Genomic DNA, 13,403 nt, shown 5'->3' with positions numbered 1-13,403 from the left:
ATGGACCAACATGTTTTTAATTGCCAAACTAAACGTCGTTTGAGTTTTAATGGATGGTACACAGGGCTCTCCAACTCACTTGTGGAATACGTATTGGAATCTTATACAAGCAGAGGTGGGAAGAACAATATTCACAGCCAGTCACAGACACATGCATCAAGTTTGACTTTAACTAACACTGAGATCCAATAACATGGGCTGAAGATGTGTAGATGCGAATCATAATTATTGAGTATTTTAACCAGAATGACTAGTTCAACCAGGGTCAACTCCGCCCAGGTTTCCTGTTAAGCTTATCTCGTCCTCTATGTGTGTGTGTGTGTGTTGGATGAAAACATCTTGCATCTCAAAGCAGATTCCTGTGATTTAAGGAGTGCCGCAATGCTACTACAACACAACTATGGCCGAGGAATGAACACATGCAAACTCACATGCAAACACACACACGTTGTCAAGTGGAGCAGCCATGACTCAGACATGTGTTGAGAGGTACTTTGGATAGCTGAGCTTTTAGCACCGAGAAACACTCTCCCTCTGCTCCTCCTCTCTCCCCGTCACTCTATCTCCACTCAGCTCCTCTCCATCCTCAACCTGCCCACCTCTTCTTCTTCATTACTCCATTATCCATTATCATTCTTCCATCTAATGGTTTTTACGTTGTTAATCTTCTGTCTCTCAGTGTCTTTGCTCCCTCTCCCTCGGCATCTGTTCACATTTATCTTCGGCTCGTCTCTCAACCGGACTGCGCCGCACCTCATTAACTGTTCTGCTAGTGCTCTGTCAGGCTCTACAGTTGGTAAAGACGGACGCAAACAAGGAAATAAGACCTATTTGTCAGCGGGTAACTGCCAAGCTCGTTGCCAAATTAAAATGTGGGGATATTATGTGTCTGAGATGAGCTGAAACGACACTGACAGTCCGTACACGCCGCCGCAGACACGCTCATGTCACTTTGACCAGTGGATATGTCACATTACTGCTACGTTCAGTTTGTGTAATAAGGTGCTGCAGCTGTCAAACAACTGCACAGGAGAGATTAGATATTCACTCCATTATCCCCGACTTCTACAACGTGAGACAACAGCGTTAGTGAGAAAGTAACGCACACAAAGGAGGTTCGACAGTGTGGGGAGACTTTCGAATCTTAAATGACAAATAAAGAACACAGCACAGCTGCAGCAAAGACCTACAAATAAGAGATTACCACTCCACTGAAAGCGACACTCAAACACACAGTCACTGAAAAGCTATGTCACCTGAATCTTGCTGAGTGTTCAGCGTCAGTGGGTGTGTGTGTGGATATCAGATGACCTGTAACCCAAGCTGTCTGTCTTCCATGTGCTTTGGTCTCTCTCTCACACACACACACTCTCTCTCTCTCTGTGGGACACTAGTGACATAGTCCGTGTGTGTGTGTGTGTGTAATCTGAATCGTTCACTCATGCACTATACTATTGTCCTTCTACGGTCAAAACAGTCAACGTGTGTACATTTCACCCTCTCACTCCCACACACACGCATTTGTCCTCAGTGGACGTCGATGACGTCTTTTTTATGTGTAAAACTGGGACGTTCAAAGTAACTTTACACATAGAATTTTTCGCTAACTTGTATGTTAATCTATTATTTATGAATCCTTTGTCTGTATTCAAGCAGCACTGGAGTGCTTTGAGGTTTTGGCACCAGCACTCCATCTATGCAGTGATAACACTGTAACTATGGGTCATTTACAATAATTACAGCATGTTTACGATAAGAAAGGACACTCATCTGCACCCTAACATTCACCAAACAGCCAACATGTGAAACGTAAAGGGGTGAAGAGTCATGTGTTGTTTATATCTCATCTCTTATTTGACACTATTGACTATTCTGAGTGATTATCATGACATTTATGGCTTTGACTGAGTTTTCCATACAATATTTTGTTGATTTTGTTGATGCACAATTCAGAATAATGAGTTATTTTAATATTATTATTTGTTTAAGTGCTGTAGCGACATAAATAGTGCGTGTTGAGGCTCCACAGAGAGTGTCTGTTCCATCTGAGTTTGTGTGTGTGTGTGTGTGTGTGATTGCTCAGTCATAATCATAATCATGATCAAAGGGATAAGTCCAACGTGATGTGTTGTCTCACTGCTAAATATAGTGCGAGTGGAAAACACAGTGCCGCAGGCTTATTCTTCTTCTTTTTTCGCCCCTTTATGTTGGCTCTGTGTGTTTTTTCATTAGTGCGAGTGTGTGTGTGTGTGTGTGTGCACATTACAGGGATCTTTGCCAGACTGGGAACTCTGACAAGACTGACGCTTTATTCACTGTCACTCTCAGCAAGTGATTTCACACAACAAGACACAACAAACCGACATACTGTACGGAGCACAAACACAAGACTATGGTAAGACAGTGAGGGTGTAATGGAGTATCTGCCACTGACAGATGGAGACGGAGTTAGAGAAGGAGGGCGAGAGAAAAAGGAGGGGTGACAAGAGGGGGAAAAAAAGGAGAGACGAGAGCAGCGGAGAGGAAGAGAGAGTGGTTAGGAGTTATACAAAGAGAGACAGAGATGGAGAGAAACAAATGAGTGCCAGAAAAAGAGAGTCTTTTTCAGGAAACAAACACTCAGGCTGTGTTGCATGACTTGCAGTTTCTCACCCCTCGACAACCCCGAGTTTGGGAGGGTGACTGACGGAGGGGTGGTGGGTGGTGGTGGGGGGGGGGGGGGCAGTCTAAGAGAGAGAAATGCTCGAGGATAGAGAGCAAGTGTGAGAAGAGAAGAGAAGAGAAGAGAAGAGAAGAGGGAAAAACTAGGGCAAATGCAGTACGCACTTACAAATGACATACTGTGATACAACAATTCAACTATTCAGCACGCACACTAACTCCCTCTCACTCCCACACACACACACTTCATTCAAAGTAAACTGTGTGAAGTGTACTTACCAGCGTAGCAGGAGATGCCCACTTCTGCACCATGCTCCCTCTTCTCTCTCTCTCTCTCTCCCTCTCTCTCATTCCTTTTCCTCCTCCGTCGTGTCCCTTGTAAATCGCCCTAGAGTCTCACTCCGTCTCTCTCTCCCTCTCTCTCTCTCTCTCTCCCTCTCCCTCTCTCCCCTTCAAGCGGAAAATCCCGAGCAGATTCAGTGTACTTGTGCTACAAACTGCTCTCAGGCTTCCTCACCCTCCACACACACGTAACCAAGATCCCTCTCTCCTAAATCTTGACAGCAGGGCAGGAAGATCCCTCACTACCACAGACACTCAGCACTCAAGTGACCTCACACACACCCACACACACACACACACACACACAATATTGGTAGCATGTACTTGCACACGCCCACAGGGAGGGAGTCCCGCATGCAGAGCTCCAACGTGTATTATGCAAGGGTTTGAATGCGAGCCAGAGCTCACACACCGCCTCCCCACACACACAAACACACACACGCGCACACACACACACACACACACGGCCCTTCCCTCCCACGGTTTGCTAGGCCAACTTCATCAGGTATTCATTCAAAAAACACACACGCACCAGCTGGCTGTACGCCCAGAGACCGCTTACAAGCAGAGAAAGAGAGTGGGAGAGAAAGAGAGGCAGAAAGAGAGAGAGGGAGAGACAGTGGGAAGGGCAGAGAGGGGGGACTATGGGAGAGATAAAGGGAGGGAGGGAGGGAGAGCAGTGGTGATTAAAGAGTGACACATGGGAAATAAATTGATATGTTAGCGATCTATAAAGTGTCACACGCTCATTTCGAATGTTCATCACAATGTGTGGGAGGACTACGTGATGGTGTCTCACCATCAGACTGAAAAAAAGAAAAAAGAACACCCTGATATTCATTTTAAAATGATATAGTAACGCAGAAAATCAATTAAGTGTCATTTGGAAAAAAGCTGGAATAAGCAAATGTTTTTGCGGGAAACTAAGAAGATTGCACGTCTCCCGGAAATCACAGAGGCGCATGCATGCTTGTTTACATTATGTAAAGTAAATACACTGGTTTGAGAGGGAAGACGTCACAATAACATCAATGAGAGGAACACTTTAGTGTTCCCTCTTTTGCAGACAGAGCAGCATGGGTGTACTTCCCCCCTTCCTCCACTAGATGTCACAACCGATCTCCACACAGACTGTGTGCGGCAGTCTATTTCAGTGAGTTAGCTGACCTAGTTAAAATACCATTTGGAGGTAAATATAGTTGAAATGTGCTGCTCAATACGAAGAGTTGTAGCATGCAAAGGGAAGAGGCACAGCACACACACACACACGCACGCACGCACACACACACAAAGAGCTGAAATTATTCCCACTAGACTGAGTGGTTCTAAACATGCAGTAAAAACACATCCTGTTTGTGTTACTTGGCCTTGCTCTCAGCCTGATATCAATCCTGTGTAAACTTCAGATATTCATGAACTAACGACTGCAGGGTGGAAGACTTTTTCTGCTTTTAATGTGGGTTAAAGTCTGCGAGAGGACATCATTTATTTCCAGGGAGGCTCGGCTGCTTATAAGAGGAGTGAAAAGTGGTCATTCATAATGTCTATGTGGTCTTTTGTGTTTGGAGTTGAGCAGTCGAGAGCTTCTATCTCTATTTTTGGCCTGTTATGGTTGTTGTTGTTCACGACGACGATATAGTTCCTGATTTTCTACAGCAATAAAAATGTCCACATATTGCAAAATGTCCTTCCTGTTTTGAAACCAAATCATTGCACCTTTTTTTAACATAATTTAGTTTTTGTTTTGTTTTTTACCTGCAGATTTTTGAGTCAGTTATAAGAGTTATATAGAGTTATAAGTGAGCCCACTGCTGCGTTGTTATCGCCACAATTGAGTTATGAGTGGAAATAATCTGGACGCAGAGATGGTGAGACAAGAAGAAAAGTTAAAACAGAACAGAAACAGATTCAATACACAAGCGTAAGTTAGAGCCATAAAGTGGATTTAACAGATACTAAGAGAACATCAGAACTAGACCATTCATCAGATGACCTCAACAGCATGGAAACATTTGTCTGTTGCCTTGGCAACCAAGTGGAGCCTCGCAGCATTTAATCATAATTCATTTGTGTGGGTTTGTTTACAATCTGCCTTCAACTGGAAGCAGTAAGGAAAAGAGAGCGATAAAGAGACTACAGGGAAATGACAGGCACCAAGAAAAAGGAAAAGAAAGAAGAGATTCAGTCCAGTAGTTCAGACTTCAGTGTTTACTTTGGAGATATGAGGTTCCCTCAGTCCATCTTTGTTCAGCCACTCTGTCTCTCCATCTGAAACCGTCTTGGTTTGGTCAGACTGAGGTCGACACACGTCAATGACTTCTTATCATTTCTGAAATAATAAACTAATCTCCACCTCAAACCTCACAGACTCACAGTGTCCCTTCTCTTTTAAAAGATCAGGGAACTCAGCATTACTTCATTTAAGTCTTTTATCCTGGCAGACAAATGAAAACAGATTATTTTCCCTTCTCAGCTGTGACTTGCTGAGTGGAGTCTGTCTGCAGTATACAGCATGTGCAGCGGAGGCTTCACAACAATTAAAACTCCAGCAACTCAATCCATTTAGACTCGATGAATGGAGCGCGGTGACGTTTTCCTACAACACACGCTGCTCCATTCTCTGCTTCGTTCTCTTTTATTTTTTCTGAACAGTGAACAGTCTTTCTGAGCAGAGAACCGTCTGAGTCGCAGCCTGTCACTAAGGAAACTGATGAAAAGCTTCTATATATATATATATATACACACACATATATCACAGACACCTCTGCTCTCTCTCTCCCTCGCTTACACATACTCTCACACTCTCTCAGTCGCCTACGCAAACTTCACACATGCTGCGGTTATGACAAACGGCAACCCCTGCCTTCCCACTCGCTTTACCATCTACACCTCTACCCTCCTCTCTTTCAGCGAGAGCCTCCTGTCTATCTACGCCTCGCCATCTTCCCTTGGGTGTATGCATGTGTGCATGTGTGATTATTTGTGCAGTAGTTTGTGAGAGAGCAGGTGCAGAGCCATCTAATGGCCACATACCAAACACACACACACACACACACACACAGAAGCATGTGCGATGTCTGCAGAGCCGGCTTTATGGCGGCACAACCTCATTACAGCCCTTGAATCACATCATACCAAAGTTCTTTTCGTAACCTGCCATTGATAACCTTTTTGTCATTATTGCATAATGAGGTTAACAGTGCGCTCTGAACCAGGGGTTAATTTACACACACACACTCTACAAATACTTCATCTCTTCATTCTCTCTCTCACAAACCCTCTGCCAGGCTGCCTTAACGTGCTGGCACCGCAGCGTGTTACTCCAGTCTAAGCTACTTCCCATTCACAAACCTACTAACCACACAGACTATTATATCCCAAAGAGGTATTCATGTGCGTGCGTGCGTGCGTGCGTGTGTGCGCACGTGTGCGTGTGTGTGTGTGTGTGAAGAGGATTAAGGAGGGACTGGAATGGATGCGCAAATCACTGCTAAGCTTCTTTATTGCTGTATAATCCCTCTGAGTACACACATACACACACACACACCCGAGTGTGTACACATACAAACACGTATGTTGTCCACATGCACACGAATGACTTGATGTTCTTACCGTTGCATTTCCACACACACACACACACACACACGGAGGCAGCGTTCAGAGACTTTCAGAAAACACAAACATGGAGCCACAACGACACACAACACACACATTTTACACACGGTTGAAATATAATATAATTTCAAAGACAACACATAATCTGACTTGTTATTGCATAATGGGGAGGAAGTGAGACATGTGGAAGGGAACAAAGTTTGACAATCAGTGAAAGAGCCCATTCAAACACTCACAGTGGGATGTTTCTCCATATGATTTCACAGGGCTGTTGTGAATGTTGGTCCTCCGCTATAAAAAGTCTACTTTATTGCTTTAATCTGCCTGTTCACTGTTTATTTAAAGCGTGGTTACATGGTCAGATACAAATGTAAGACCTACAGTATTAGAAGCTGAAACGGAGGTTGAGGATTTCATTGTAGATATTTGACATTTTGCAGGGGGAGGGACTTCTATGTGGATAATACAACATGAAATAAATCATTGAATTAATAACTGATTAAACATCACTTCCCAAACTATGTTCATTACTCCTTTTAATTCATATACTTGCAGACATTATTATGATTATGAGGTCAAATATGTTTGGGGGTAAATTTGTTTATTTCCACTAGAGCGACTCTACTCGTTATTTTGCTTTTTCATTAGCGATAGTACCTGGAACTTAGTACCTGCTCAGGCGGGGTTCCAAGCGAGCTGAGGCGATACTATGCGTCAGACTGCCGTGCACTGATTGAGTCAGATTGCCGTCACAAGAATCAAAACGTACAACGCCAAACTGTAGATCAGTTAAAAAGACTTAAAATCCTGAAAACACACGTTAATCTCCAACATTTAGCAAGGAAATGTCTAAAATCTCAATATTTAACAGAGGAGTCTGGTGTATTTAGTGACAGCACTTCTGAAAGTCTCTGAACACTGATGAAGTCTGTGCTCCGTCATGGAGGAAGTACTGAACAAATCTTTTTAATGAACTGATTCTAATGATTCAGTTACACTGTCACTCGTCACTCGTTGACTCCGCCCACATGGAGGAGGTACTATATTGCAATAGGAAACCAACCAAAACCGTGTCGAGGCGAAGAGAGGCGAGCCGAGCTGGGACCATGTAGTGGAAACACGGCACATGAGACACAAAAACCAAAACGAACTTCACAGCTTTAAATTACAAAAATATAACCCTTCTTAAAATGATGCTTTTTTTATATGTATCTACTGTGCAGAACATTGCTGTTGCAATCACTTATAAGTTAAAGACAGGTCGAGGCTGACGCGTGTGATGTGTGAATGAGGCGACACGGAGCACAAAAGCACCTGTGTAACACAAAATGATTTCCTTGTCAGCAAAAACAGTCTTTTCTTTCACATGTCTATAAAGAAGAAGAAAAAAAGACTCACACAAGCAATTGTCAAGCAGACAGCATGTATCCACACACACAGACAGAGAACCATGTTGTGTGTGTGTGTGCTGAAGGTGAACTATCCCACCACTGTGATGGGAATAGAGAGATAGACTGGCACTAATTGGCATGAATGGGCATTGGAGAGGTGGGCGACTGCTCTGCATGTGTCCTTGTCTGTGAATAATGTGTTCCACCTTTTCAAAGGCGCACAGACAGAAAATGTCAGACAGGCTGTGGCGGCAGCACTCGTCGAGCACGCACACCCAAACGCATTCATCAAAGCCACGCACAGATGTGACACCCTCGAGACTCGACGCAGCGCACACCAGAGCAACACAACAGACCATCATCACAAACAGCCGAGCCACACACACACAACACAATCACAACACGCACCGCGGGTGTCTGAATGCTGCCCAGCAGAGTCTCCTCCAGAGGCCAGAAGCTACATTGTGAAGGCAACAATAAACTTTGCTAAAATACACTAACCCACATGCGTGTCCTTTCATGCTACTGTAAACACTCCAACGTATATAATCATGTTGCACTATGTTGATTGCTGCCACGCTCCCACAAGGGAAAAATCACTCAAATCAAAAAGACCTCTTTCAACACAGGCTTATTTTTCTTGTGCTGTGAACAAAGAGGGCACCTTTTTTTTTATGTCTAACTAGTTGGAAAATACTGCACCATAGTGCACCAAAATAAAACATAATTGTTTTTTAATTTATTTAGAATGAAAGGTTATTGAGATTGCCAACATCATTGTCCTACAAGAGTATTTCAGTACCAGGGAAATTGGCAACCCATCGTGAACTCAGCCATTAGTTTGCAAACTGCTGTTTTTAAGCCTCGAGTCCTTGAGTCGTGCAAAAGCGCAGTGTTTTGGAGCTAAAAGTAACTAAAATGGATGAGGAGGTGGAGTAGAACAAGCTTTCTTTTTTTGTTTTGTTATAATCAAACCATGATGATACAGTTGCTTTTAAAAGAATATATCTTGGAGTTTTTTTTATGATGACAAAAAACTTTTATTTTTTTATTTTCATCCATCCATCCTCCACATGAGGGTCACATAGAGACAAACAAACATCCACGCTCACACTCACGGTCAATTTAGAGCGTCCAATTTGCCTCACCCTCAAATCTGTTTTTGGAAACCGGAGAACCTGGAGACACACGGGACGAACATGCAGAAAGACCCATGTTCCGACCAGGTCGCGAACCCGAGTCTTCTTGCTGGAAAGGCAACCAACCAACCGTGTGGCCCCATATTTATGTATGTTCTATATTAGCACAGCAGCATTCTCCATGAAAAAGGCTTTTGTATCATTCACTTATAGTTGAACCTTTTTAGGCACAAACATGTACATATACACAGTATATGTACTGTAAATGTGAGCGTATCATTTTTGTATTGAAGCTTTTCACTTGTGGGTTAAGTTTCCAGTGCAGTCTGAGCATGCATGATAATTCTTAATGACCCAGGTCATGTGCTGTACTACTACTTACTGCTATCTGTGTGTGTGTGTGTGTGTGCATCCTGTTTACACGAGCTGCATTATTAAACTTCAGGCATGTTTTTTAGTCACTCTGAGGGTGATGTTCTGCAAAGAATCACTTACGCCCTAGTCTGCAGGGACTAAATGTAAGTCAGTGCAATGTCTTCCTAAGTGACAAAACAAAGTTTGTATGAGTGAGTGTGTGTGTGTGTGTGTGTGTGTGTGTGTGTGTGTTTGTAGAGGAGAGCATAATGGAATGCCACAGCTCAAGAATTGCCAAGAGCACTTTTCCCATGCGCCAGGGAGCCAAGATTTCCCCAACCATCCAAGAATAGCACAGACTCCCTCTCTCTCTCTCTCTCTCTCTCACCCACATACACAAATCCTCACACATTTTACTCTCTAGATTCAACAAGAAAGAGGGGAATAGTGTGAAGGATGAAAGAACAGGCTCACGATTCAGCCAGTGCAGTCAAAGAGACAGATTGAAGGGGGGGAGAAAGGGAGCGAGACATTATTGTCTGAAATATTATACTTAAGGTAACCTTGTGTGCAGAAATTAGCAGTAGAGTGGTATTTTACACGTGCCAATAGTCAAATATGCACCCTAGTAACATTGTTTTGTTCAAAATACAAGAATACAGAGTGAACGATGCAAGTGTAAGACAAGGTAATAATAGTTTGGGATTTTTGAAAAGTTTTAGTTCTTGTTTAGTTTGGACTTTTTGTTTTGAATTTGTTTTTAGTTTGCTCGTTTTTATTCTTTGTAAATGTTTAGCTTTAGTTTAGTTTTTTATTGGTTTTAGTGTTGTTTTTTTTTGTAATATGGAGAAGCCATTAGCCAGGTGCAAGATTCAAAAAGGTCATAATACATGAACATAACAACATAAATACGAATAATAAATAACCCTCATGTTTTTTTGTTTGTTTGCGCAGCTGCGTGGCGTAGGGATACGGGCCAGAAAATAGTGCCCAACTGTTAGAGCAGAGGTTTTATTGTTCAAACGTGTGAACATAACATATGCTTTCTCGACTCAGTGTCATCCAGCATAATCTTCAAAAATCCAAACAACTCCTTTAAAGCAGCTTCTCTGTGTTTGTGTAATTTATTGTTTGGTTTGATTACAGAGCATTTACATTAATAATCTGCACAAACACGGGTGAACAGCAATGCACAGCAGCTACAGTCCCCACTAAACTGTCTCTGTGTGTGTGTGTGTGTGAGTATTTAGCTCAGAGACACCCGCCCCCCTCCAGCGTTTCCAGAGCAGAGAATGCTGCTGAATTTTACATGATTTGAAACCTAATTTTTAAACACTAAGCAACTGTTTTAATTATCATCTTCCTGTGGGGTCAAGAAGGTAGAAGAGATATTTTTATCACTTTATTCAAACTTTTTTTTTTTTTAGCTTATAATTTGCTCTACAGCAAAGGCTGACGCCAGTATAATTTGCCGCATAATACTTTCAGACCCAACCTCCAAATTATTATCTCGACACTCGACCGTGAATTAACATATATTTATCTTTTTCAACGTGCAGCATCACGCTGAAGGTAAGTTTGTTATTCTCGTTACCAGGTCTACTTTTTATCACTCACGGCAGCAGTACATAAAATATCCCTGTGAGAAAGAAGCAAGTGGAAATAGCACTCGTTTCCAAATGTGTACAAAAAAAGAAAGAAAAAACTTTCATGACTCAGTGGAAAAACAACTATCCATCACATTAGAGAGTTCAGATCCTTGACCTGCACCGATATTTGTTCGGCGGAAATGTCTGCAAGCAGCATGATCTCTATCAGCTGGTGCTGGTGCTATTCTGCATGTGTTCACTGAACAATGGGACACATTGAAAGAAGAATTACTCCACGAGGGATCAATGCTACTACGAGGAAGAAAGGCTGCATGTGCTGCTGGTTTCTCCCAAAAAAAAAAAAAAAAGGTAATTTGAATGGAGTTCAGAAAGAGAGCTTATAAGTGGTATTTTCCTTTTTTGCTAACTGACTGTAAAAAGGTGTCACGCATGTTATGCACTAAACATTGCTGCTGCAACAAAGAGAGGGAGAGACGCAGCCTCAAAGGCAACCCACTGTCACCAGGCAGACCAGCTTTCCCTTACCCTAAAAAATGCCTTCTCGTCCAATCAGGTTGTGGATGGGATACAAACTCTGTTACCTCTGCTACACTGAGGGCCTGCTCGCCTCGCTGGAAGATGCCTTTATTATCATCATCATCTCCATACCGTTTGATCATCTCTACTGTATGTGCATCACATGAGAGAGAATATGGATAATAAAGAGTAAGTCATTAATGTAAATGAGACTACTGTAGAGGCATGTGGTTCAAAGTAACAGAACGCCATAACCTTGGTTCATCCGCCCTGTGCGCCGTGCACGAGCTGCCGCTTCACTCGCATTAATATCAAATGAACTTAATGCGCATCTGCGCTGTGACCAGGGTGACAGGTTTATCAGGAAAACAAGGCCCGGGGCTTTGAATAAAACACAAGGCTGTAAAGTCCTTGATGTCACAGCTAATAACGTCACGTTAAACACGAGAGTGGGAGCAACTGCTTTTAAGTTAAGCCACAGCAACACGATAGCAGTTTGTCAGTAATGATTTAGCGGCAAACAGGAAACCACCGTCCAAGCTCAACTCATAATAAACAATCTTAATAATAATGTGCGGTGGCTAATATGAGCTATACAAGGTGATCAGTAAAATCTTTAAAATCAATTCTAAAACAGTAAGCCAGTAAAGTGAAGCAGGACTATGGTCATGTGACAATGTCTGTAAACCCTCCTTAAAGTGCAAGTGCACTTTGCGTTACCGTAATATCGGAAACATTCCAGTGGTTTCTGAAAGCTGAGAAGTTGTATTTACCGTAATAACCACATGTTGGCTGTTAAAGGAAGCCGGAGAATCAGCGTCTTTGTCACCAGAGAGAAGAGATTTGGAAAAGTGCCAAATATTATTTAAAATATGTTTGATACTGTTCAAATTTCAAAAACACACAAAATCTGGTGTCTACAGTGTTTTTTCGAAATAAAACCTTTCATTTTTCTTCAATACACCATTTCAACATGCAGCAAGTTGAAAATAACTGCTAGTTAGTTATTCTGGAAAAATGGGGCAAAAACACTTACTCACAGGACATTTTTTGGCCCTTTTATGGTTAAAATAAGTCTAAAAGTCCAGAAGGACATTTTGAGGCTGTGACATATGCTACACAGGAAGATCTGCTATGAAGTACTGACGACTGTGACTTAGATGTTGACAGTAAAAACAGGAATATTCTCACCTCATTCGACACAACTCCTCCAGACCGCCTCGAGTTTGTCAGCAGGTGGTACAGCCCATGGAGAGGGTTCCAGACTTTCCCAGAATGCAATGTGTTGACTCACGGACTCCGGCAATCCCTGGAGGATGACAACAACAACAACAGAAGTTTATAACTAAACTAGGGGGAGGAGACTTTTGCATGGATAGCATCAATGTTGTCTACATATCGCAGCGTGTGCACAGTATGACAGGATGTGACTGTGTTGTGTGAGCATAAGGAAGTGCGCACAACACAAGGGATTTGGACACACAACTCAGAATGTGTCACACATGTTTCAACATCAAGCTACGCATAATAACCCAGCTTTAATGCACAGGCGAACCTCTGTGTCACAAAAGCATGACGAATATTTATGATGGTTCATAGATCTACTTCATTTTTTAAACTTTTACAAAACCTATATTTGTTTGACATGTCAAACATTAAAATAAACAAACTACACCGTTTATTTTAAAGGGCCAAACACACTTTTATTCCCATTATTCCTGCTCAGTGTTCCCACTTTGGACACTTTGAAACCTCAAATGTATTTAATATTTTAA

The 13,403-nt window shown here is 42.4% G+C and overlaps 1 protein-coding gene across 2 annotated transcripts in view; it reads right to left on the bottom strand.

Moving 5' to 3' along the window:
* atxn1a (ataxin 1a) overlaps nucleotides 1-13,403 on the bottom strand; it is an 83,899-nt gene that overhangs the window by 9,309 nt on the left and 61,187 nt on the right. Inside the window, exon 3 of one of the 2 annotated variants that reach the window (XM_058618854.1) lies at nucleotides 12,820-12,937. The gene's annotated coding sequence lies outside the window, so the exon portion shown is untranslated. Of the gene's footprint in view, nucleotides 1-2,940; nucleotides 3,039-12,819; nucleotides 12,938-13,403 lie in introns of those variants that run through there. The other variant, XM_058618856.1, reaches the window with a different exon arrangement.

This window comes from Solea solea, chromosome 20 (assembly GCF_958295425.1).
Source record: "Solea solea chromosome 20, fSolSol10.1, whole genome shotgun sequence".
Classification (NCBI taxonomy): domain Eukaryota; kingdom Metazoa; phylum Chordata; class Actinopteri; order Pleuronectiformes; family Soleidae; genus Solea; species Solea solea.
This window is presented reverse-complemented; position numbering and strand designations above follow the sequence as displayed.